The sequence below is a fragment of the Alligator mississippiensis genome, chromosome 12, assembly GCF_030867095.1.
Source record: "Alligator mississippiensis isolate rAllMis1 chromosome 12, rAllMis1, whole genome shotgun sequence".
Classification (NCBI taxonomy): domain Eukaryota; kingdom Metazoa; phylum Chordata; order Crocodylia; family Alligatoridae; genus Alligator; species Alligator mississippiensis.
In genome coordinates, this window is record NC_081835.1 from 10,545,242 (window position 1) to 10,571,740 (window position 26,499).

At 41.2% G+C, this 26,499-nt stretch overlaps 1 protein-coding gene across 9 annotated transcripts in view; it reads left to right on the plus strand.

The window, feature by feature from the left end:
* CNTN4 (contactin 4) overlaps positions 1-26,499 on the plus strand; it is a 586,961-nt gene that overhangs the window by 194,110 nt on the left and 366,352 nt on the right. The window contains exon 1 of one of the 9 annotated variants that reach the window (XM_059715387.1): positions 21,140-21,235. The exons of the other annotated variants lie outside the window; for them this stretch is intronic. The gene's annotated coding sequence lies outside the window, so the exon portion shown is untranslated. Of the gene's footprint in view, positions 1-21,139; positions 21,236-26,499 lie in introns of those variants that run through there. 9 annotated transcript variants of the gene reach the window in all.

The following is a 26,499-nucleotide window of genomic DNA, read 5'->3' on the forward strand; positions in this document are numbered from 1 at the left end:
CCATTTGCTCTTTTGTCACATTTGTTTTTAAATAGAAAAAATAAGCATATGCATAAATTGCTTTATTTACTATTAACATCATGTTTGTATTGTGTGTGTTTCTCATTTTTGTGAATTGGTTCTTACCATGCTTGAGAATGGAGGCATTTTCATCTAGGTTTGCAAGTCTTCTTGTACTCCTTCATACCTGAACATTGTTCAATGTCTTGTGGATATCTTGAAGGCAAATTGGTGTTGGAATGAGTCAGTCTTTCTTCTGGTGGCTGCCCACTGTCTTGTACTTACATCTTTTCCTGGTGTGACATTTTGAGAATCTTTTCTGATATCTGTTGGTTATTTGTCAACTTCTGCACCTTCCATCCCTCCAGGAAAAGTCTCAGTGGAGTACATTATTTCACATCAAACCCGCATTTATCTCAGATGTTGTCTTGGACAAATGTACTTGGAGTTTCAGTGTTAATTCCTGTCCATCCACTGCTACAGTGCAATAAATTAATCTTGACACCATCCTTAGCCTTCTTTGGGAGGTCTTAATTTGTTGGTTACAATGAGCTTTGGCCTTTTTGTGTCTCTTTCCTTTTTGGTCGTATTTGTTCCATCATTGCTAGTTGTAGTTATGTTGGGTTATAGGTACAAACATGGGTAAAGCCATGGTTTTGTAAAGGGGAGTGTGGGAGTAGAGGCCTATGTTGCAGGGGTGGCTATACACTGGCTCACTGCCTCTCCCACTCCCTGGGGAGGGCAGCTCATGCCATGTGAGCAACAGACAAGGATTTTTTTAAGTCCCTGAATCAGGTAAGAATTATCCTGTCCTTTCCCCTCCATGGTGAACAACATAGCCACTTCCCTACCATTTCCCCCAGTCTCCTGTCCCTATTCATAGTTAACCTGAAAGTTACAGGGGGAGGGGGGGCTCTAGACCTGCTCCAGCCAGGCTGTGCAGGGAGGCAGGCTCGCCCAGGGATGGTGGCAGTAGTGAACAGATTCTTCCTCCCTGTGCCTTCTCCCAGGCTGGCAAGCAGTACTCAGGGGGATTGGACAGGCCGCTGTCTGGCCTGTCCCTGCCATTGTCTGCAGTTGTGTGGGGTGGAAGTGGCTCTAGAGCCCCCATCCTGTACCTGACTCAGCTGGTTGTGGTAGTAGCAGCAGCTGGGGTAATGGGAAGGGGGAGAACCTGCCACGGAGAGGGAAAAGGCTGCTGGGGAATTCTTACCTGCCTTGAGGACTTTAAAAAAGTCCCTGATTGCCACTCACATGATGTGGTCTGAAAGAGGGGAGTGACCACATCATTGCACCTTGTTGGGATCTGCCCCTGGGTAGAAAGGGTTTACATGTATCTTGACATTAAGCATTTCTAGTATCTACTAGGCTTTCAGTAGGATGTTTCTCCATGAAGGGAACATATCATAAATTGTCATTTTTTTTCCTTGCATTTTGCTTCAACATTTTTATGATGTAGTTTCCTTTGCACAGCCTGTCAATTGGCCAAGAGGAAGCAGCCAGTAGAGTGATAGATATACAGGAAATGTCCCAGCTCAGTTGTTCTTCATCAGCATGATGGTTAGAAGTCAGAAATACAAGGTTCTTATTGAGCCCCTGTTTAGTGTTGGGCCATATTCTCTTTGACAGCTCTTGTGGAAGGTAGGAGGGGAAATATATTTCAGTAGTACTTTATATTGAAGAGCCTGTATTTGCTGACATTCTGAAGGGTCAGTATCTAATAGAAGATCTAGTAGAGGTTTCAAAGCTTTGTCTTAAAAAACTAAGATCTGGAAGCTACAACTCTGCTGGAAGCAACCACTTCTAGAAGTGGTGGAAAATGGACAATATTTTTGCAAAAAAAAAAAAAAAAAAGATAGAAAAATGTGTCCTTCCTGTTTAAAATAAAATAAATAAAAGGAAGATTTTTTTCTGGCCAGCTTTTGTAATTTTGGACCAGCACAATTGCTCATTTGTAGTTTTACATTGCTCCCAGTTTATTGTTAGACAATTGGGGCAGCTGGAAAGCTCACAAAGTACATTGGCAGGGAGGGGGCATGCAGGAAATTAGATACAATATCCAGAGGCAGACCTAAATGGATTAAGAGAAAAGCAGTTTGACTCACTCACGGAACTGATGGACAGGATTCCCTGGGAAGCCAGTCTGAGGGAGAAAGGAGTCCAGGAGAGCTGATTGTATTTGTATTAAAAAAAGAAATCTTACTGAGTGCTTAGGAATAAACCATCCAGATATGCAGGAAGACTAGCAAGTATGGCAGAAGACCAGCTTGGCTTAGAAGGAAACTCTTCAGTGAGTTAAAACACAAAAAGGAAGTTTAAAGAATTGGAAACTTGGAGAAACATCTAGGGAGGAGTATAAGAGCATTGCTTGGGCATGCAGGGCTGATATCAGAAAGGCCAAAGTACAATTGGAGTTGCAGCTAGCAAGGAACATGAAAGATGACAAGAAGGGTTTCTACAGGTATGTCAACAACAAGAGGAAGAAAAAGGAAAGTGTCGGCCCCTTACTAAATGGGGGAGACAACTTAGTGACAGATGATGCAGAAAAAGCTGAAGTACTCAATAGCATTTTCATCTCAGGCTTTGGAGGCAAAGCCAGCTCCCAGACTACTGCACCAGGCAGCACAGTTTGGGGAGGAGCTGAGCAGCCAACAGTGGCAAAAGAACAAGTTAGGAACTATTCAGAAAGGCTGGATATGCAGAAGTCAATAGGGCCAGACGTGATGCACCCAAGGGTGCCGAGGGAGTTGGCCAATGTGATTGCAGAGCCACTGGCCATCATTTTTAAAAACTTGTGTTGATTGGATGAGGTCCCGATATTGGAAAAGGGCAAATGTAGTGCCTATTTTTAAGAATGGAAGAAGGAAGATCTGGGGAACTACAGACCAGCAATCCTTACCTTAGTCATTGGAAAATTCATGGAGCAGGTCCTCAAGGAATCTGTTTCTAAGCAGTTGGAGGAGAAGGTGATTAGGAACAGTTAGCATGGATTCACCAAGGGAAAGTCTTGACTGACCAACCTGATTGCTTTCTATGATGAGATAACTGGCTCTGTGGATGCAGAGAGACCTGTGTATGTGGTATACCTTGACTTTACCAAGGCTTTTGAAATGGTCTCCCACAACAATCTTGCAAGCAAGCTAAGGAAATATGAGTTGGATGAATGGACTGTAAGATGGATAGAAACCTGGCACTGCAGTAGTTGTCAGTGTCTCAGTATCTAGTTGGCAGCTAGTATCAAAAGGAGTGCCCACCCCAGGGGATCAGTCCTGGGGCTGGTTTTGTTCAGTATCTTCATCAGTGACCTGGAAGGTGGATAGAGTGCCTCCTCAGCAAATCTGCAAATGACACCAAGCTGAGGGGAGCAGTAGATATGCTGACCGGTAGGGCTGTGATTCAGAGACACAAACAAATTGGAGGATTAGACCAAAAGAAATCTCATTACGTTCAGTTAGGACAAGTGCAAAGTCTTGCACTTAGGACAGAGCAATCCCATGCACTGCTACAGGCTGGGGACAGATTGGCTGAGCAGTAGCTCTGCAGAAAAGGACCTGGGGGTTAGAGTGGACAATAAGCTGAATATAAGGCAACAGTGTGCCCTTGTTGTGAAGAAGGCTAATGGCATACTGGGCTACATCAGTAGGAGCATTGCCAGCATATCAAGAGAAGTGATTCTTCCCCTCTACTTAGCACTGGTGAGGCCACATCTGGAGTACTGTGTCCAGGTTTGGGTCCCCCACTACAGAAAGGATGTAGACAAATGGAAGACAGTCCAGCGGGGGGGCAACAAAAATAGTGAGAGGTCTGGGGCACATGACTTCTGAAGAGAGGTTGAGGTAACTGGGCTTATTTAGTCTGCAGAAGAGAAGACTGAGGGGGGACTTGATAGCAGCCTTCAGCTCCCTGCAGGGGGGTTCGATAGAGGATGGAGCTAGACTGTTCTCAGTGGTGACAGATGACAGAACAAGGAGCAACGGTCTCAAGTTGTAGCAAGGGAAGTTTAGGTTAGATATGAAGAAAAACTTTCTCACAAGGAGGGTAGTAAAGCACTGGAACAGCTTACCTATAAAGGTTGTGGACTTCCCATCCTTGGAGGTTTTTAAGACCCAGCTAGACAGAGCCTTAGCTGGGATGATGTAGCTGGGGCTGGTCCTGCTTTGAGCAGAGGTTTGGACTAGATGTGACCTCCTGAGGTCCCTTCCCACCCTCGTTTTCTATATTCTAAGTAGCTTATCTTAGTTTCCACAGCAAGGCATTGAAGGTGTGGGGTATAATACTTTAAAAATCCTGATGTCCAGGATTTAAAAATTTAAAAACTTTTACGTTACATGAGTTGCAGTGCTCTGCTCTGCTTTGGTAAAACTTGTACTAAAGCTCTTACACTTGCTGTTTCTGCAGGCATTGATTTGGGACATATCTACCATGCTTTTGTTTGCCTTTGTCACCAGCATAAAATAGTATCGAATATTGGTGTGTTATGCATGTGTACAGGTTCCATTCTAACATATATAGCCAACTTTTAATTAAATGTGGTTTAAATTAAATCACTTTTCTCTATCCCTTTGTTCAGGCAGGGTCTGCTAATTAGAAGTCCTGCTTGGGTATGTGCTACAGTTGTTGCTTTAATTTCTAGATAAGCCCTCTCATTTGCTAGCTTTGGCAGTGTTGGCAATGTCTCTCTTTTACAGAATTGGCATTGTTGTCTCCTAAAGAAGTGCTTACCTGAATCTTCTCAGTGAATCTACCTTACTTCAGCATGGTGCTGATACCCAATGAAGTCAATGGAAAAATTCCCGTCAGCTTCAATTGTAATTAATGAGTCCCAGGACTCCACTGGAGCCACACAGTCTAGAACCTTTGCTCTTGATGGGTGGCGCACACGCTTCTTTTCTGCTTTGTGTACTCGACTAAGTCATGCATCAGTTAGTGTGCTGTTTTCTTTCCTCTGTGTTGTTCTTGAGCAAGCTTGATGCTTTGTGGAGCTCTCTAAACTCACTCTCACTACCACCATGTCTCTCTGTCTTTTCTCCTATTTCAACCTGGTAAAGAAATCATTTCAATTCATATTGCACCTATAGCAGCCACATGCCCTTATTACTATGAGAGTAGAAATATAAAGATATATTATCCATTTAGTTTGTCTTATAAGGACATTTCAAGAAGGCCTTATAGTAATCTTCCCCCCCCCTCCCCCCAGTAATTACTTTGCACATTTTTGTCAGGCATCATTATACCTTTAGCTTCTGTTTGATACTAGATGTCTCTTAGTGATGTAAACCTGCTGATATTGTGCTAAAATGTGGGAATTTGATAATATAATATACTGCTGTGACCATTTTCATCATTTATCTCTTAACTAGTTCATCATATTTGTTCCTCACTTTTTCAGCTATACCATTCTATGGTGAAAGCAGTTGGCCAGCTACCTAATCAAGATGCAGAATATTGAAAAGGTCAAAGTAAAACAGTGTAATACCATAATTCTCAGAATATAACAGCTACTTCATTCTTACAAGTGGGGAGCAGCACCATAATATGAATTCATTCTTAATGAAAAGAAAGATGGATTAACCCAGTATATGTAATCATTTCTTCCAAAACGCTTTCCTATGAAATCAAGTTGTCTCCAGCAGATGTTGTCCTGCAAAGAATAAATCTGAATTGCAGAGATAAATCTCTTGGAAGAAAAATTATATTGAGAACATAAGAGGTCCCTAATTAAGCCAGAGTAATAGCAGTCTTTACATTATAAGGAGAACAGAATGTTAAACAATAGTTATCCATTCTCAAGACAAAGATTGGAACAAGCGCACCAGAATGCAAAACTATTTTCTTCTTATAACAATCTTTAAATTACACTGTATGAGTAAAGACAATGGTATGAAATTCATCCAACCTTGGCACATCAGGCAATGAAAATCGAAAATGATATAAAATTAATCCTTTCTTCTTGACAGTTTTAAGATTGTAATCCGCTATAGTTATCCTCTCAAACTAAGTTTGAAGGGTCTTTAATTCTGCTTGTTCTCATATCATCTCTCTCATCCCATTGTATACTGCATAGCTGATTTCAAAGCTGATGTACTGTGGAGGGTAAAACAAGAATGATTGGGCAAGCCACACTATGAGGAAGATGCTATTATCAGGTCACATTTTTTCTTAATGTTTGGTATGAAAAGTGGTTTATTCCATTTGGAAATAGAATAAGCCTTTGGTCAGCAGCCTTTAAGGAGCAGCAGGCTGAAACAAAACAGCTGGGTCCAAAGGCAGCTGATCCAGTCACCGTAACCGCTGTCCCAGCCCTCCCTGCTCTATGATGGGGACGACTGTCACTGTCATGCCCCTCGAGTGCTGCCCTGCCCTTACCCCTGCTGCCGATTCCCATTGCCACCAACTGCTGTAAATAACCAGGTTAGCAGCAAAAGAAGCAGGAGCTGCTGTAAGAGAGCACCTGAGAGAGAGAGAGCACAAGGGTGGCGGGGGTGACAGTAGATATTAGGGCCGTGTGAAGCTTCAGGTGCTGATTTGATTCAGAGGAGATTCAGCCCGATTCGGTGGCTCCAAATCTGAATTGAATCAGGGGACTAATAAAAAGGTCTGAATCAGTTTGAAGCTCTCCAAATCAATTCGGAAAAGCTTCGGAGAGTTTCGATGATTCAGGCAGTCCCCACCTGCTGCAGAAGGGAGCTCGACCCAGACTCCAAACTGGTAAGTAGGGGGTGGTGGAGGGGAACATGGGGGACCCCTCCCAGGCCCCATCACCTGCCTGCTCTTCCAGGCCCCTCCAACCCATGCCCAGGACTCACCAGCTCCTGCAGCGGCCTCAGGGCTTTGCCCCCTGCATGGCATGGGGTAGTGGGGGGGCAGCAGGGATCACCCCCTGCTGGGTAGGAACCGGTAAGTCTGGGGTTTTGGGGGGGTGGTTCTTAAAGGGCTGGAGTTGAGGTGGGCAGGGCAGCCATGGGGAGTGGGGAGGGAGACTTATGACAAAGCCGCCCATACAGCGTGGGGCAGTGGGGGGCACTAGAGATTGCCCCCCACTTGGCAGTACCCAGTGAGTCAGGGCTATTTTTTCAAAGTCTCCCAAATCGGCTGAATCCGAATCTGAAGTGAATTCTAGCCTCTTCACACAGGCCTACTGGAACAGGGTGGCAAAGAGAGGCCATACAGGCTGGAGGATATGGATATAGGGCAGTGGGGTCAGTGGCAGTGCCCCCATTGCCCTACTTATATTAATGCACTGCAGGCTGGATGTAGTGAAGTGGCAAGCCAGATGTGGCCTGCAGGCTGTAGGTTGCCAACCCCTCCCAAAACTGTATATGGTCAAATGGTATGCATGGGAGATTACAAGAACTGGGTTATTGTAATGATTCATAATGATATTAACTTTACAAAGCCAATAGCTTGTCTTTAAACAACATAAAAGTGTTTAGCTGTTAATGAGGTTTTGTGTTTCATGTTGATTTTTTTTTTTTTTACTTATGTAACTCAATGCATTTTACACCAGTATAAAGTTAAAATATCATCAGTGAATCAACAGTGTTAATAATTTTGTGAAGTAATTTAGGATTTGTAAGACTATAATCAAACTTTTTAGAGTTTAGTCACCTTGATATGTGCCACTCTTATTTTTAGCATGCTTACTTCACCTCATACATCTGTGGTTTATTGGTTGCTTATGGGTTTTTCATTATGTCTTAAAGACCTCAAAATGGGGTATTTGATCTATTCCATTTGTTTGCACTGTGTGGTCAGGTTTCTGACATGCATATTGTTGAAATGTAAGGTTCTTAGATTTTCCTGGGGTGAATATTATTTAATATTTATTGCTGCATGAACATTGATTTTAATTTTACCAAAATAAGTACGATAAAGTGTTGGAGCATCATTATTTATTACCAGGTCTTGTGTTAGTATTGAAGGTGGTGGTTTCCTTTATTTCCTGTGTATAGCATAATTAATTCTGTATGTTTATCTGGAGTCCCCATTGCCAGTTATTCATAGTCTAACTACTTTGTTTGTAATCTTCAATCCATTTATTCTATGATGTGAAATATTTCAGTATGTTCTTGCATTATGATTTACACTAATGAGACTGTCTCTTAGTATTTATTGCAGTCTATTGTAGGAGTGCAAGGCTCCTAGAGAGCATCCGTGGTATAGTAGGGGTGGGCAACACCAGATATAAAAATCAGTTATTATAGTCTTATGAAAAGATATTGGAGTCTTGTGGTAGATCTTTTTGTGAGACCGAGTCCATCAAAGATTTGCAGTGTTCTGCTGTTTGGTTTTCATGGATCTGTGCATGTCATGGCATGGCCATCAACAGAGATTTTTATTTCTACACGTTTTGTAAATGTGGATAACGGCATAACATTTCATGTGCATCTAATTTGTTTTGTCTGGGGAAAAAAAATGAAGAAAAGAAATTTTGTGAAGACCTTCTGCCAGAATTTCTACACCACCATGCCATTAAAATAAAGCTCTCTAGAAAGTGTGGCAAATCTACATGGCATATTTCTTAAGCAGAACTGGACCAGTTCTATAATACATTTTTCTTGCCTTGTCATTTACATTTCTAATAGAACCCATTTCACTTGTATTTATGTTCTCTTCATGTCGTGTCAGTTATTTTTTCTGAAAGCTTAATGGCAAGACTGTCCCACAAACAGAGGAATTTTGAAGGACATGCAAGGAAAGCAAAATTCGAATTAAGAATAATTCGAACACCAGGTAACTTCTTTTGAAACCTTGTATACATTCAATCAAGGAATAGACGCAATGCACTAGGCCAATAAATCTAGTCAGAAATAAATAATACAGGTTGAAATTCAAATATTGAACTTCCTTAATGATTTGTACTATTCATAAATAGTCTGAGATGATATGGCAAATAATTTTAAAGAAATCTAAAATCATAATCTGTTTGTAGACAATATACGAGGAAAAAATAGATTAAATTTGGCACTGTTGTTTGTGCATAAGTTGACACATTAATTTTCTTCTCTATGAATATTTTGCTCTGTAGCTGAAGCTTTTTTCCAGATCTGGTCAGAATTGGATGTCTGCTTTTTGCTGACAAATTCATTGAGCCCTTAAAACTGAGCCTAGATCAGTGAGTGCTAACAGTCCTGATTCCTTTACCTCTCAAAGGGAATTGGAGCTGCTGAGCATCCTTCCAGAACCAGCCCAAGGGAAGAACTTAGATAGCAGAGATAGAGGTTGGTCAAGTAGGCCTGTGTGAGTCAGCAGCATTTCGGTCCGGCTTTGGATCCAGCTGCTTCAGATGGCCATGATCCGATCCAGACCTCCAGACCAGGTTTCTGCCTCAATCCAGCCAAAGCTTCAGAGCTGCCTCGGAGATCCGGCCATAAGGTATAATGGGGAATCAATTAAATATCTATAACTTTGTTGTTTTTATCTGATTTGGATGAACCTTTCAGGGATGGTAGCCTCTGCTGAGAGCATGAAGTCTGCCAAGTTTCAAGAAGATCGGTTCAAGGGTTTGGGGGAACTGTACCCCAAATTCTTGAAAGCCAAACTCATGTCACAGCTATGCGTTACAATACAAAGGGGGTGAAAACTGCGGGGTTGGTATATCCTACTGAGGGCACAAAGTCGGCCAAGTTTCAAGGAGATTGGTGTAGGGGTTTGAGGGAACTGCACTCCAAGCTGAGGACAAGCAAAACTCATGCCATGGGTGACACTGTGTGCGCTAAGGCGCAGCAGGGTGACAGCTGCAGCGATGGTGGCCCCTGCTGTGACGCCTGCCAGCTGTCAAGGAGATCGGTGCAGGGGGTCTGAGGCCCTGCACCCCTAGCTGCTGACTGGCAAAACTGGTGCCAAGACTGTCTCTGTCTTGGGGCAGCTGATTGTCTGTATTGATTCCTTCCTCTCTGTAGGCTGGTTTTGTAGGTGCTACTTGATGCTCGTTAAGTCGTTATGTAGTACCTAGGTCCTGTGTATTGAGCTGGTCCCTGAGTGAATCATGATTGATTGATCTCCATAACTGGGAACACAGCAGCTCAGCAGCCAGGCCTGCGGCAGTGTCTCCCCTCCCACCCCAAAACAGACAGTCAGTCCCACAGTACTCATGGCACCAGTTTTGCTTCTCCGCAGCTTGAGGGGCAGTTCCCCCCAAACCCCTGCACCGATCTTCTGGAAACTTGGAAGGCTTTGTGGCCTCAGTAAGAGCTGCCACCCCTGCAGTTTTCACCTTGCTACGTTGTAAGGCCTAGACGTGACAGGAGTTTTGCTTTCAAGAATTTGTGTTGCTGTTCCTCCCCAAACCCCTATACCAATTTTCTTGAAACTTGGCAGACTTCATCCTCTCTGCAGAGTCTACCACTCCCGAGAACTTCATCCAAATCAGACAAAAAACAACAAAGTTATAGTAATTTTATTGTTTCCCCGTTATACCCTATAGTCAGATCTCCGAGGCAGCTCCCAACTGCCTCGGGAAGCCAAACGAGGCAGCGCTTTGACCTGGACATGCTGCTTCCAACCCTGAAGTGTCCAAAGCTCTGTCTGAAGCCTTGCACAGCCCTATGTTTAAGTATTTGGTGGAAAAACAATTGACAGCACTGCTTTTGTTGCCTTCTCCTTTCCAGTTATGCATTTATGGTTTCTTACAAAACACAGTAGAAGGGCCACTTAACCCCATATCATGTTGTCAAATGTACGTATTTATTTATTTATTGGCCTTATCGCATTTCGTGTTAGGAGTGTTTATTTTTTCACACGGCCTTTGTTCCTAGCCTTCTCAGTGTGAGTGACCGTGGCCGCAGCAAACATATTTGTGCTGGTATTGATTGTGTTGGTTTGTGGAGGCTCCTTAATGCAAAGCGAAGCAAAGCAAAACAGAAATCTTGAATGAGGGTAGCTGAATGGTTTGTGCTTCTCAGTTATTCCATCTGAATGCAATTTATAGTTCGCTGTTACAGTAGCCTGCAGTAATTATTCTGCTTATCGAGAGATACATTGGGCATTTAGAATATTTCTAAATTTGTTAAAAACACTAGAGCTGGCCTTTAAAGTTCTTCAAAGGAGGAAGAACTGTAGATAGACACCTCCAAGAATTGCACACGTTTACTTTCTTTGTATTTCTGGTCAGTACTTTTAGTACAATATTGAAGGCGGGGTAGGGGGTATGTGCATAATTTCATTCTGTTTTGGTTAGGTCTAAGGGCTGAACGAACCTCTGGATGCTGAGCTTTGTCCCTGGCTGTGCCCCAGACTTTTTCAGTGAGGCAAGTCACCCAAACAAAATTCCTTCCTTAGTAAAATAAAGATGATGGTACCCCTCATACTGGGAGAAATTCCTCCCAGCAAAAGTACTAGAAGAAAAAGGTTATTTTTGCAAATCTGTGAAGCAGCAGAAATTTTTAGGACTCTAATTTCTCAAGTTCTACATTCCAGTTTATAGAGCAGAGAGGTTTACCTTACTTTAGATAAGATCCAATCAAGCCCCTCAACTTTGTTCATCACTAGCAATTATCATTTGAGACCTGCTGATAGACTGAATGAGAGTGGATATAGAGATGAGGAAAAGCTAAAAAAAGGAATGTGAGTTTACTGTAGGTAAATGCCTGAATACAATGACAACGAATAAAACAGGAATCAGTCTTGCTAATAGAGGAGAAATATCAAACTACACTGGGCAGATTTACCAGTTAGAGTTGTGGTGGGAAAACAGGTGGACATAAGACCAGCTGTTGATGGTATGTGCTGTGATTTTATTGAATTTCTTGGATACATTAATCATCTGAACATGTGTTAGCAATGGCCTAATCTAGTTCTGAGGTTATCTTGGAAAGTTGTTTTAATTTAGACCATCCTGTAAAGTGGACTGTAAGCTTGGGAGATTCCCCCTCCCCTAAGACTCGTTGGGATTGACTGCATCAGAAATACTGCAAATCAGAGTCTTTCTTTTCGCTGAGTATTGTGGTATGACCTCTTCTGTCACCCTAAAGCACAGAGTTCAAACAGTTCCAGAAGGGCGATGTTCTTCCACTATTGCACATACTGAATAATCCAAATTGAGTATGAAAATGATTAATTAGATACCACCAGGGGTGACTGGTACTTCCTGAGGCTGGGCAGGCACAATATGTGGGCAGGCCTGGGGAAAGGCCAGAAGCCCCATATCCACTCCTATACTTCTGTTCTGTGGCTTAGTGTCCCCACTCAACACGCCGCCAGCCCACATGGCAAAAAATCTGCCACATCCTAAGTGGTGCTGAGTCAGGGGCCAATCTCAGGGGGCCACATGCCCCGCCATATCCCCCAATCTGTCGCCTGTGGATACCACTCAGTGGGTGTATCTATAGGTGCTATTAACACACAGCAATAAACTCTGGCACAATATTGCCAGAGTTTATTGCCCCAGGGTGTGCCGTTCGAACCCAGGACTGTAGCACATTGAGCTGGGTCACAGCATCCTCAGCTGGCAGGGGACTTGTTGGGCGGGGTGGGAGGGGGGGGGCAGGGGCAGCCTGCCAGTCTACCAGCCCAGAGCTGCTCCAATCTGGGTCAGCCTGCTGCAGAGGGGCTGACTAGGGCATGAGGGTAATTCAGTGCAGGTCCCTCATGCCCCAGACAGCTGCATCAGCATCTACATGTACATTGCTACAGAGAAAAAAATCTGCATCAGGATAGTATTTGTATTTGTAGGTACTACCCTGCTGCAGAGTTAATTAGCTTACTGCTGCCAAATAGGGCTGCATGTGTAGATGCAAGACATTTACTATGGAGCCAATTAGTCTAGTCTGCAGTAAATGTCTTGTGTAGATGCCCCTAGTGTGAGTAAAGGAAGGAGAATTAGTAAAAAACAAAAAAACAAAAACAAAAGACATTTCTAAACTTCAGGAAACCTATTTGGTTCTAGCTTAGAGGTTGGTTTCTCTGTTATCCATACAGGTTGCCATGTGCATCTCATGTTATTAGGGTTGACATGAGGAAAGGAAGAAGATAAGAGTTTGGAACCAAGCCATGAAACCATTTTGTTTCCTCAGATTCCTCAAACCAAAAAGCTGCAAGAGACTTAAACAGCAGGAGCTAAGCCTAAAGGCATTGAGTTTGGCAGGGGTAGTGACACAGAAGAAAAAAATAAGGAGCAGACACAGCTGTAGCATTTGCCTTAGGCTGTTAATCCCTATGACTTTATGGGGTACATACTGCAGCAGCACTCGATGTGGGAGGAACAGACACATGCCCTACTGGGGGACATCTTTTCCTGTGTCCTGCCTCAGTGCCTCAATGTAATTTGAAGTCTAGTAATAAGAAAAAAAGAGGAGGCAGCTGGATATAATTGTTTTCAAAGCACGCCACTACCAAAGTAACAGTGTCTCTTCGCTTTTCCAGATATGAGCCAGATTTTGTCCTGACTTTAACATCATGGCTAAGTCCAGACAGTCTAAAAGCCCAAAGCTGAATTGATTCAGTCTTTTCAGGTTAATCTGAGCTGCATACATTGAACCAATAAGCAAGTGAGGAAACATCCCCTTTTGATTTTGGAACGCACCAGCAGTGGCTTAAGCCAGAAGCCAAGGGGCGCTAGAGCACACCTTCCTGCTCAGCTGAAGCAGACATCTTGGGCCAAGGCTAGCTCGCCCACCCTGCAAGGGTGGAGGTGCAAGGCATTCTGGGATGCTGGAGACTGTGAGTGAACTTGAATCTGGAGGGGATCTGGGACAGAAGTTCAATAAACCGATCTAAACTAAATCAATTAAGTCTGATACTACATCCATCCAGACTTATCTTGAACTCATTTCAGCCATTTTGAAAGTGGTTTATGTTCACTGAACTTCTGTTGATGTTCTGCCCCATCCTAAGTGGTGCTGAGTCGGGGGCCAATCCCGGAGGGCCACATGCCCCCCATATCCTCCAGTCCCCCAATGATCAGAACTGGTTTCTGATCATTTATTCTTGTTTATGTATAATATCTGTCCCTAGCCCATGTGACCATAGAGAAATCGGTAAGGAAATGAGTGGGGGATGAGTTGGCCTTACTCAGTCACAGTTAATAGCAGAAGACAGCACTGTTATAATGTGACCATTTGCAAATTGAGCTTTGTGCTTTGCATCCATTAAGAGTAGTATAATTAGTCTTGTACGTGAAGCACCTAACACTTACTGGGGATGCCTTATGTTAGCCAATGTAGCTCCTATGAAATGTAGATTGTTTCAATACTGTACTTAAAATTCATGTAAGGTAAGGTACAAATATATCCTCAGGTTCTACTGAGAATAAACTTTGAACTGGTAGAGTTATAAACTGCAATGTGTACAATAAGCAGTTGATCATCCAACATAAATATTACTACTCAATGGGATTTTTATCCTGGCATCTCATTTTTACCTACATTTTTAAGCTTCTTTACTCAGAAGGTTATACTGATGCATTTTTTCCTCCAGATATACTAGTTTTTGAAAACAGATTTCTCCTAAGGGCAGTCAAGTGTCACATGCAAAGTTATGGATGATGTCAGCTACATTTGGAAGTGCACGCTTCATTTATTCATTATAGCTGTGAAAGCTTAGATGTGCAGACATCCATTGCCAGCTTGTATACCTGTCATTTTCATGCTTTTAATGAACATTGATCATGTTCACCCGGACACATATTTGAATAAAGTGAATATGAAATACTTTCTGAAAACAGAGTGGGAACTATTATTTTAGCATAATATTTCAGAGCTAGGGGACATACCTGAAAAGATTATCATTTTTCATTAAGTTATAGATAAATAAAATTTCTAATAAGATGCATCTCTTTCAAAAATCCCATTAAAGAATGAGAAATAGGTTAGCAAAGACTAACTTCAGTGTCTTGCTAAAACCTATCCAAAGTTTTTGTGATTCATCTCTACAGTAGAAAGAGGGTTTTAATCCTGTGGGATCACTTAGTAGAGACTTGTTTCTAACAAATCATAGTTTACAACCTAAAATTGCCCTTATATATTCACCCCAATGTAAATAGCTGAGTGTAAAATGAAGTTAAAATATCCTTGTTTTTTTTGTTTGTTTTGTTTTTTTCTTTTGCTCGGATTTGAAGAGCTGAGCATTGCTTTGGTAACTTCTTTCTTCTTAGCTCTTATTAAAAGAGGTACTCCTTAACAGTGTGAAAGGAGTACCAACATTTTATACAATTTAGGTAAGTCAAGACCATGTCATTTTGGGCAATAGCCAGTACCTGTGTACTTTTTTCAAAGACCTTTCTTTCCCATAAGATTTCTACTCTTCAACTTCAGACAGTTCTACGTAATAGCTAGTTGACAAATATACAAGTGTTTTGCTGCTACAGTTGTATTGAGATTTGTATAGATTCTGGACTAGTCTACAGGAGAAGCTGACCGCGCAATTGTTACTGTGCAGTCATTTGATACTTGCATATCCAAGTACTAAATAACTGTTTAGTAACTAGCATTACTGCATAGTAGCCTCCCCGCACAGCTCCTGGTGATGCTGACTGCACAGTAGCTCATTACTACTGCGAAGTAGCATCATCGCATTACAGTTTGTGCCTGGTGACACTACTGTGCAGTAGTAGTAACAAGTTACTATGCAGTAACCGTTTCATGTAGACATGGCCACCGAGTCCCCGTTCTGGGGGACGGAGTACTTAGAGCAGAGGATATGGAACTACCCAATAGACTGTGTAATTATGGCCTTATTTAATGAAGCGCAGGATTCATATACAGTGTGCACAGAAATAATCACACCTAAGTAACATTGCCTTGTGAGGCTGCTCCAGGATAAGACTTAGTAAGCAAAATTACTAAGGTGCTTTAGATGAGTACTATACTTTAAAAAACCTATAATCAGCAAATAGTTTCCTGAACCTTACATGCTAGGAAAAGGAGGCCCCTTGAGACCCCGTGGTCTATGGGAATGACTACAGACTGAAGATAGCAGAGGTAGCTAATGCTGAGCATGTTTCAGGAACCCTCCTTTGAATATTATTGAGGGGGTGACCTTGTGAGTTGCTGAGCTTCCCCAGTTGACATGACTCTGCAGGTCTGGGTCCTGAGTTGAACCTGATAGCAACCTTGTGATGTAGGTAGTTATCATTTCCTTACTTCTGTAGTTGGGTATGCTGAGACTGAGGGGTTAAATGACTTTCCACTAGTGTTCTCTCCTGCTCTTTCTTCCCCTCCCTCCCTTATCTACCTTTCATACTGTAATCCTTGAATTTGAGTGTGGTTATATATATATTTTTTTATGTAAGAATTATCAAAGCAGAACATTCAGGTGATCTACATAATTAGCTAACCTCTTGCTGACAAGTTTAATACTGAATTTTTAGCCTGATAGAACCAGTCAAATTATCCAGTGTAAATAATTTATTTGATTAAATTTGGCATTTTTCTTTCAAGAAATAATTTTAGACTGATTTTTAATTATTTAACCTGTTCTATAGAGAGTCTACCGGCAAATATTTTAGTCAATGAAAATACCTGTCACTTTTTAAATAACGTATATGAGAATAAATGTTTTTAACATCCTTTCAGCTCTGAAGCCTGGTAAGCTGCCACCAGGTATCATGAGCCTCTCTAAACAGTTCATAATGACACCTATTTGAAATGTGATGACCAGTATTTTTTTTAATTTAATTTAATTTATTTATAAATCATTTTTTTCAAACACGTTCTCTTTCATTTCAATGCAGCTTTTCTTAATGTTTTATATGCAATGTACTCAGACCTAATACTTATGCTCTGCTGTTCTTCAAGAGAACTGGCTTGTCATCACTAATGGGAGAAAAGAAGCAACTAGACTGTTTTTCACAGTGATGATATTTAATTGGCCAGCTATATGTTTGTTGTTTCCAGGAGTCACTTGAGCATGGAACAAGTAGTTTTCAAATGAAATGGAACCTGTTGCTTTACATAACATTGTGGACACCAGTATCCTATTGCTTGTATGGTAGATAATGTTTCTTAATGGGTACATGTAAAATAATGCTTCCTTGCTCATGAAAGAGAATCACATTTTCAGTTACATGAGAAACCTAAAGGATTATTATTCACTGTGCAGTGTGTTGGTCTCACTCTTTTTGCCAATATAAGCAGGGAAAAGTGTGTTTCTTACAATATATTTAGTTAGAGAAAGCGGACAATTCTCAGTGAGCATGGTATAATTTCATTAACATTTCAAGATTTTATCCATTTAGAATAATTTAGTACTTTCATGATGCAAAGCTGTGGTTGATGAAATTGGCTACATTTCATTTTGGATATATGTAAATCCCAGTGGCCTGGGAATTCACCTCAAATGAGAGACATGGTTCAGAAATTTGTAAGAACATGATGTTGTTTAGATATTTGGCTTTTTACATATTAATAATCTAAAAAAAAACCTGAGCAATTGAACAAAAAAACCTTGTACAAAACTGTATGCTCTAGAAAAATTTTCAGTTTCCATCCTTGTGACAATTTGCTTAAAGTCAGTAAATATGTCACGTATTGTTCCATGAATATTATAAATTCTACTTAATAGTAGCGTCACATGTTCCTGTATATTATATTAATGCATTATATGGAAGCACTATTATTTGGCAGTTGAATCCTTTAAATACAATATAATTGGGGAAAAGTTGATTCTTCATATACCTTGTCAGTAGACCTGGTTGTGAGTTTTTCCAATTAAATGTTTTTTCATCAGAAAATGCCATTTTTTCAGAACCAAAATTATTTGTAGGAACGTGCCACTAAGCTTTCATGGGGAAAGAGTTCTTGTGTTTAGGATAGAATTTCTAGTCAAATCTGAGGGCCACCTTAGCAATGAATGGCCAGTACCCGGCAGTGAGTGTACTCTCCTGAGATCTGAGAAACTGAAGCTCAAATCCTTGTTGTGTCCTACTTACACTAGGGACTTAAATGTTAGTCTTCCACGTTCTAAGTGAGTGCCATCACCACCAGTTTACTGCCTAAGCTGAACTGGGCCCCTGGAAGAACTGCTTTATATATTGTAAATAAATAGACATTATCTTTCTTTAGACATGAGCTTGACTGATTCCCTTGCCTACCAATTTGGGCATTCACTTGAAATGAGTGACATGGTTCAGGATCCTGGGATGTGATTTTTCCCAGCTTCTTAGAACAGGGCTGTCCATTAGGGGTGTGCAAAGCGGGCCCTATTCAATTCAGATTCAGCCTGAATCAGGGACAGTGATTCAATTCGTTGATTTGGATCACTGTCCCTGATTCAATTTGGCTGAATCCAAATCTGAAGATTTAATGCTGATTCAGACATAGACACAGCTTTAAAAGTTTTTCTACATACCTCAAGGTACCAGCCATGGCTTGTGAATGCTGCAATGGTGGGACGGATGGAGCATCCCATAAGAGTGCAGCCCTCCCACCCCCCCAACACTCAGCTGTACACCCAGAAGTGGACTGGAAGTACTTCTGGTCCACTTCTGGGTCTGCTGCCTAGTGCACTGGGGCGCCCCCCCCCCCCATACTCCTGTGGGACACTCCATGTGCCCCAGGAGTGCAGCATTCACGAGCTGCCTGCTACCTAGAGGTATGTAGAAAAAAACATTCAAAGCTGTCTCTATGTCCAAATCTCTGAATTTTTCCATATCTCTCTGAATCGATTTGGAGGGTTCTGATTTGATTTGGAGAGATTCAAGGGTCCTCTGATTCAATTCAGATTCAGAGATTTGACCACTGATCGAATCGGGGACCGAAACTTTGCACAGCCCTACTGCCCATTGCCCAGACTTTTCCTCATCATGACCCCAATAATGGCCCCTCACTCCCAACCCAGAGCCCTCCAACCCCATGACTCCATCTGCTGATGTTGTGACCCCATTTGGGGTCATGACCCACAGTTTGTGAACTGTTGTCTTAGAGGAACATAACCCTTGGATTATTTACTGTTTTGCTGTTGGTAGTCTGTGAGGACAGATGCGGGGGGAGGGGGGGGAAGGTCACTTCTTGATCAAGGAAAAACTTCAGAAGTTCTTGATTATCTGAAATCTCAGTGTTTTGTGGAATAGGAAAACCATTATCCACACAGCTGTATCTGCCAGTGTTCTGTAATGCAACACAGCAGAACCAGATGCTTCTCAGGGTTATGCTCCTAGCTTCCCTGTGAAGGGGAGGGGAGAAGGGATTGCCAGCTAGCCAGGGGCATATTGCCAGCTGTTTGCTGTGATATTTATTTCAAGGGGTGCTCCTTCTCTAATCAGCATCTTGGGACTGCTAATGAGTCAAGCTGATGGAGAAGCGGTGCTTTGAAGTAAAAGTCACAGCAAATAGCTTGGAGATTTGTTTTAAATCTGACACCCCACTGAAAATTAAGCAGGTTCTCCACCCAGATACAAATGATCTAGATTTTACTGTACATGGTGTAAGTTCAGTACAGGACAATAAGTTCAATACAGACTGGCACCCCTGACTTCCATAGGGCTCTACCCAGGCATACAGATCTAGCCACAAGCATCAAATTGTAGGGTGGGGGGTCTCCATTTATACAAAGAGAAAAACAGAAATTAAGTGGGCTAGGTCAGGAAAAAAAGGATGCATGTTTTGGGTAAGATATGAAAAAGAGTAGAGAGTCATTTAGGCTAAGTACAGACAGTCAAAAAGCCTGAGGCTGAATTAATTCAATCTTTGTGGGTTAGTGTAAGCTGTGTAGACAGAACTGATAAGTAAGTGAACAGACATTCATTTTTGATTCTGGAAATGCAGCCACATGCCTGCAGTGGCTCAGTCCAGAAGCTGGGGGATGCTAGAGCAAAACTCCTTCCTTGGCTGGAGCAGACAGCTTGGGCTGAGGCTAGTCTGCCCACCCTGCAAGGGAGCGGGGTTTGCAGGGAAGCTGCAAAGCATCCTGGGATGCTGGGGGACTGTGAGTGAATTTGAATCTGGAAGGGATCTGGGACAGAAGTTTAATAAACCAATTTAACCTAAATCAGTTAAGTCTGATACTTCATCTATCCTGGTTTATCTTAAACCAGTTTCAGCCATTTTGGAAGAAGTTTGTGCGCACTGAACTTCTGTTGTGTTAAGGATCTGAAACAGTGTCCGATCACTTAAACTGGCTTATGTGTAATTTCTGCCCCTAGCCCTAGAGAGGGAGTTTTTCAGTTGATGATTGTTTCTTCTCATGCTGTTGAAACCCTGGTACCTTCAGAGCTTAGTAATATGGGATATAGTGTAATTGTTAGGGTGCAATGTAGTAGATAATGAGAACAGACTCAGTATATAAGGCTAAGCGATGACCTGTGTAGGAGATAAGGGGGTGTTTTTAAATGGGGATCATCCAGATAAAGCTCAATTCTCCCATAGGTGCGAAGATGTCCCAGACCAAGAGAACCAGGTTTAATCTCCCCCAAGGAATATGTAGTTGTTTCCATATCATTTTCCTGATAGTGCTATTTAACTTCAGTATATTCACTCTCTTCCAAACACTTAGCTCTGTTTAATGCCTTAGTATATTCCCATTTCCATTAAAATAGGTATGTATATAGCCTCTAGTAAAATGGTATGCAAAACTTCCCTGGGTTGATTCTACTAAAGTTTTATTTCTCTGCAAACATTGGCAAGTCCAAACTCCTTTAGCACTTTTTTTTTTTTCTCAAGTAGTTCTTGCAAGTTAAGGACTGATCTTTTTAGATATGTTACTTACAGGGGGTAGCAAAGCCATTGGTTACAGTAACATCACAGCAACAGGACAGACAGTGAAAGATGCATGCCTTTTGTATTCTGCACTAGTGGAGCTGAGCAGTGTTTTTTGTCATAGTCAAAGACCCCATAGGGCTTGGATTGGCATTGGCTGTGTTGTTTTGTGCTCTGTTTCTCTGCAGTTTCAAATTGTTCCAATTGTTACAGTGAGAAACGGAGAGGAATATTAAACACAGATAAATGAGTCAAGTCACATAGAGAGAGTTCAACACACGGCATTTCCTTTTACAGTAAGCCTTGCCATTATATAAAATAAAGGTGTATATATTCTATCTGGCTTCTCAGATTTCCCTATATAGTTTCAAGAGAGATCAGTCATTGATAAAGATAGCCTATGGCAGTGGGTAGATGAGACTGTCAAGTCAAGTGAGAAGGCAATAAAGCATACAAAAATATTAAAATATTTTGATTCTTAGTGGGTTCTACTTCTAATCTCCAGTTTCTGCTGCCTGAGGCTCCAAGTCTATCTGTAGTCCAGAAAGAGAGCTTGGAGACCCTGCATGGACTCCTTAACACAACATACCCTTTTACAGCAAAATGTGAGTGTTCATGCCTCCATATGCGTATGGTTAAACCTTTCCATTCAATTGCCGCGATGGCAGGGATAGAAGGAAGAAAGACAGGAAGAGCCTATGGCAGCAAATAAATGAAACTGTCAAATGAAGATACAGTAAAGCTAACAGAGATATTAAAATAATATTTTTAATTCATAAGGGTACTATTGGCATTTGGTTTATAGACCTCTGGTCACCCATTGCAGTTTGAAAAATGATAGGATGCACAAATCTTCCCAACCTGTATTCAGTACTGCATATTACCTAGAGAGAGGTTCTTTTCTATATATGTATATGTATATGTATATGTGATTGCAGGTGCTGTGAAAAAGGAAGAAAGTACATTTATTTATTTATTTCTGTGTGTGACTTTGAATGAGTCCCAGAGAGACACTGAAAAGAAAATTATGAAGGACATTTAAAGTTCTTTCTGTTAATGACTAATAGAGGGCTAAGAAGAGGCTTCTGAAACCCAAACACTCTTTGTGTGAGACAGATTAGGCATAACATCTCTCATCAAGACATGAATTTTACAGAATGAGTCATACTTTTATTGAGCCCATTTCTGGAGGACGGTGATATCTTATTTTTAGTTTCCAGTCACATATTTCTTAGTAAAGCACAGTGCCATTTATTTGGGAAACACAGAAAGTTTAAGGAAAAAGGGAACATTTTCTGGCAACTCTGAAGTTGTCTCCCACGAGAGATGAGACTAGGAGTAGTCTCAAGACCCCAGTATGAGACTAGCAGGAATCCCCTTGCTTGAAGGTTTTAGGACAATGATTCCCAACCAGGATGCTAAGGTACTTTGGGGTATTGTGAGATCCTTCCAAGAGTGCCATGAAGTGCTGCTCAGCATTAGCAATGTTAGCTGTGAAACACCTACACATGAGCCACAAAAGAAATCCAGAGATTTCAAACAGTAATCTATAGTGGCACAAAACTTCTGACTTGTAGTTTGTCTGTTTTTGCAGTAGAAGAATTATTCTATTACTGTATTTTCCTGCATACAATACAACACCGGATAAGATATGCACCTTAATTTTGAAAGGCAGAATGAAGAAAAAAAAGATGGTTTCTTTGAAAATACTAGCCAGCAGCAGAAAATAACCGAGATGAAGCTTCTGCACTAGAAGCCTTTGCCAGAAGTAAGAGAGCGGACATTATTATATGTGCTCCAGGGGTGGGGGAGCTTTAATTACAGCAGCTCTGAGATCCGTTTTAATTAAACTGACTCAGCGTCTCGTGTATCTGCATCCCGTGCTTCAGAATGGCAGGAGTGCTTTAACTAAGACTTCTCTAACGAGCTTTAGTTAAAGCACCCCTGCTGAAGTGCAGAGACGCTGATACACAAGACGCGTAGGCTTGCTGGAGCTCACTAATTAGCACACTCCAGCAGCCTCAATTAATCAAGTCTGCTTCGACACACTGTAATTACAGCACATCGGAGCAGCCTCCCAGCACACCTGCAAGCACCCAAAGTGTTCACAGCCAGCAGCCAGAGATCCCCATGCAGTACTAAAGGATTAGTTTTGCTTCCTTCCTTTCCCTCCCTCTGCACCTCCCCGCTCCTCCTCCGCAGAGACAGAAACTACTACTACCATGTTTACTCATGTATAATATATGCCCCTGTTTCTAGCAGCTGAATTTTGGGGAAAAGGTCATTTGTTGTATGCAAGAAAATACAGTGAAAGTACAGTCATTTTCCTAAGGGTGCTTTTAGTATAATGAGAGAGACCTAAAAAGATTGGGAACCACCGTTTTCAGATCTGTTCAGAGCAGGATACAGTTCAAGTCACATCCACATGCCACCTCTGCCCCTTGCCAAGTGTAAATGGTATTCTCTGGATGTTCTAGTCATTTCATTTGCTCACTCCTCAGAAATAGATTCAATTCAAGATAATTAACATAAGACCAAGAACGTGTCTTATCTATGATAGGGGGAAAAGACCCGCGGGGAGAGATTGCAGAGGGCAAATAAGTGAGCAAATGAAGATCTTTCAAAAAAAAAATTAAAAAATAGTATCATTGGAAAAGCAGATTTACAGGTAAATACTGTGCCCTTTCTTAAAGATATCATCAGCAAGGATTGCATAGGTATTGAAAATGATTAACTGCTATGCTTCACCAGGGCCTCTATGAGCTAAGAACATTCCTACTAAGAAAATGAGCTAATACCAGGAAAGTGACCTTCTGTGTAAGAAACTGTAGATACGTAAATTAGTAGTTCAGAAAGCTTTCATCATCTTTACTTGGACTATACTAATAGTTTATAACCCACCGACCTTCACAATGTGAATTATTTTTCTTTAAGTATCCAACCCGGCATGAACCTGATTACAAAAGCCTATGGAGGTACTGTTCTTGCTTCAACTCATTTCTGAGATAGATAGGTTGCCAAATGTACCTGGATTTTTACCTTAAGACTCAAGTAAAGGTGTAAATCAAGGAGAGTGAAGGAGTCTATGTAGGTGGGCATAATTGCACTAGTCCCCACAACCTCCCCACTTAGAATTCTGCATCTTTCTGGAAAATAGTTTTCAAAGTGCCAGGAGAACTTAAGACAGCTGCTCAGAGCATTTTATCCGTGGGCTTTACCCTGTCAGGAGCCAAGCTGATAAGCATGAGGGCTCCTGGACTGATATGGAGGGAGATACCTTGTTCTGAGTGATGATCTAAGGCCAGACCTTCAGTCTGATGGGATCAACATTGGCCACCTGCAAGACAGTTAAGAAATCTGTTCTCTGCAAAACAAAGATTCTTGACTGAAAATAAATCTTGCTTAGGGAATAACATAAGCATATAAGAGATGAAAACTTGACTTAGAAGAGCGAGATTTTTTTCACGTTTTTTACAGTGTTCTAAATTAAAAAAATAAAACCCATCTGTAGTATTCAAAATGAAATTCCACTTTGTACAGTGATGAATTCTTTTGACTAAAAAATATTAGAGCCATTTCATTAGAGATAAAGTTAGACATTATTAAATAAGAGTAAATAAAATAACTAGGGCATGGTTATGATCTTAGGGTATTAGTCTTAGTATCCACAAGGCACCATTAAATTCACGATGGGTTCCAAGATACATTTTCAGCTAGAAGTTATATTGCTACTTTATAAAGTACCTCTTTAACCTTTCAATCAATTTATCTCTAACAGTTCATTTAAAAGTAATTCTGAATTTATTTTGCAGGTTAGACTATAGCAATAGCTTTTTTTTTTTTTTTTGCTTTTTTTTCACTCAAAAGAATACCAGACCAATTGAGACCAACCGAGGCTGTCTCACATTAAGGTCTAATAACCAGTTCAAGCCAAATAAGGCAAACCCCTGACATCTTTGCATTAGAGACTTTATGAGACGCTGTTTTTGTGTTGACCCTCATTTCCCTCATGTATGTCTTGTCCCACATACACACAAGGCTCTATTTTGTAATAATAATCCATTTTAAATTGAATAAAAGCCTAATAAAGAGTTCAGTACATGTCACTTCCCTTTCACTGAATAATGTACCATTCTCCCAGCATTACACTAGTGGGCCTTGAGAAGTTGGTTTCTGGTTGATATAGAATCAAACTAGAAATGCAAATGCACTCCCTTGGCCCCTAGCTCTACAAGGAAAACATTGTTCCAGCTTTTTCTTGGCTATTTAGTATTATTATTATTATTATTATTATTATTATTTGACTAGAAGAAGACAATTGTATGAGGATGTGCAGTATCCCCTTAACTCACCGCTCTATGGCACTAATGATAATGAATGGATGGGATGTTAAACAGGTTCACCCCACTAATGAGAAAAAAAAGTATTTAATCTGTGGGTACTCTTAGGGGAAGCAGGTTGGATGATGCTAAACCTGAAAGATTGTTGATACACAGTTAAATGTAGCTATGTGGATTATATTAGGAACACTACAAAGTATGCCATTGCCATGGCTTCCAGTCCACTAGTGAACATTGCTCCCCCACAGCTGTGCCATGATGCCACACGCGTGAGGGAATGCCATAAAGTAACCCAGACCTCCCAATCAACAAGGACCTCACCACGTCGCCATCGGATAATCTCAAATCGAGAAAACCATTCTGGAAATATGCCAAGAAGCTCTGTTATGATAACAAGAGCATTGAAGAACAATGGAGGGAAGCCTGGGAAAATACCAGCCTGCCACAGAAATACACTTTCAGCAACCCTACAATCCCCCAGCCAGGATTTGGCCTATTGAGAAAGATTTGGTCCTCCCTGAATCACATCCTTCATGGAAAATGAGGACACCTACTCCATACATGAAGAATGAAGGAGAGTTCGGGTTTCAATTGTGGTGCAATTTTTCAGATGGTGCAACACATTGTGAACGATTGCCCAATTAGGTAATTTAAATGGTGATCTAAAATCAGTCCATGCAGCTACACCTGAAGCAGTCAAGTGGTTATCAAATTTAGATATTAGTCTGTGGATGTTGTAATCCTAAAATGTCATATGGAAGAAGAAGAAGCCTGAAGGAATCCAGGATCAGGGCCTTACTTTGTATGGGTGAGGAAGTTTATCACAGAATCTTGACCAAGTTTGGTTACTCCATCAAATCCCATTCCATAGTTTCATCTAAATAAAATATTCTTTACCCTCTACTTTGAATTTAGAATTACAGAAAAGTGGTTGAAGGGACTCCAGGAGATCATTTAAGCCAATCCCCTGCTCAAGATAGGGTCATTTCTAACTAAACCATCTTAGACAAGTCTCTGTCTAACAGGGTCTTGCAAATGCCCAAGGACATAGCTTCCCTCAATCTAAGTAGTCTGTTTTAGCCTTAACCATCCTCATAGTGAAAAAATTCTTCCTAATCTCCAGCCTAAATTTCCCTTGTTACAATCTTATGCTATTTTTATCCTATCCCCTGTAGCCACAAAGAATAGTCATCTATGTAACCATGCTCCAGGTATTTGAAGAATAATCACATTCCTACTCAGTCTTCTTTTCTTCAGACTAAATAATCTAATTTCTTTCAACCTTCTTTTTGTAAGCGATGTTGCCTAGACCTCTAATCATTTGGGCTGCTCTCTGCTGGACTCTTTCTCATTTGTCTGTGTTAAAGTGTGGTGCCTTAAACAAGACACCATAGTGCTGAATTAAAATGCTTCTCTTGGCTTGCAAGCAATGTCGCTGTTAATAGAGTCCAGTATGCTTTCTTTTTTCAGTAGCAAGAGCTCTGGGTTAATATTCAACTGAGAGAGGTAGTTAGCTATGTTAGCCTGAA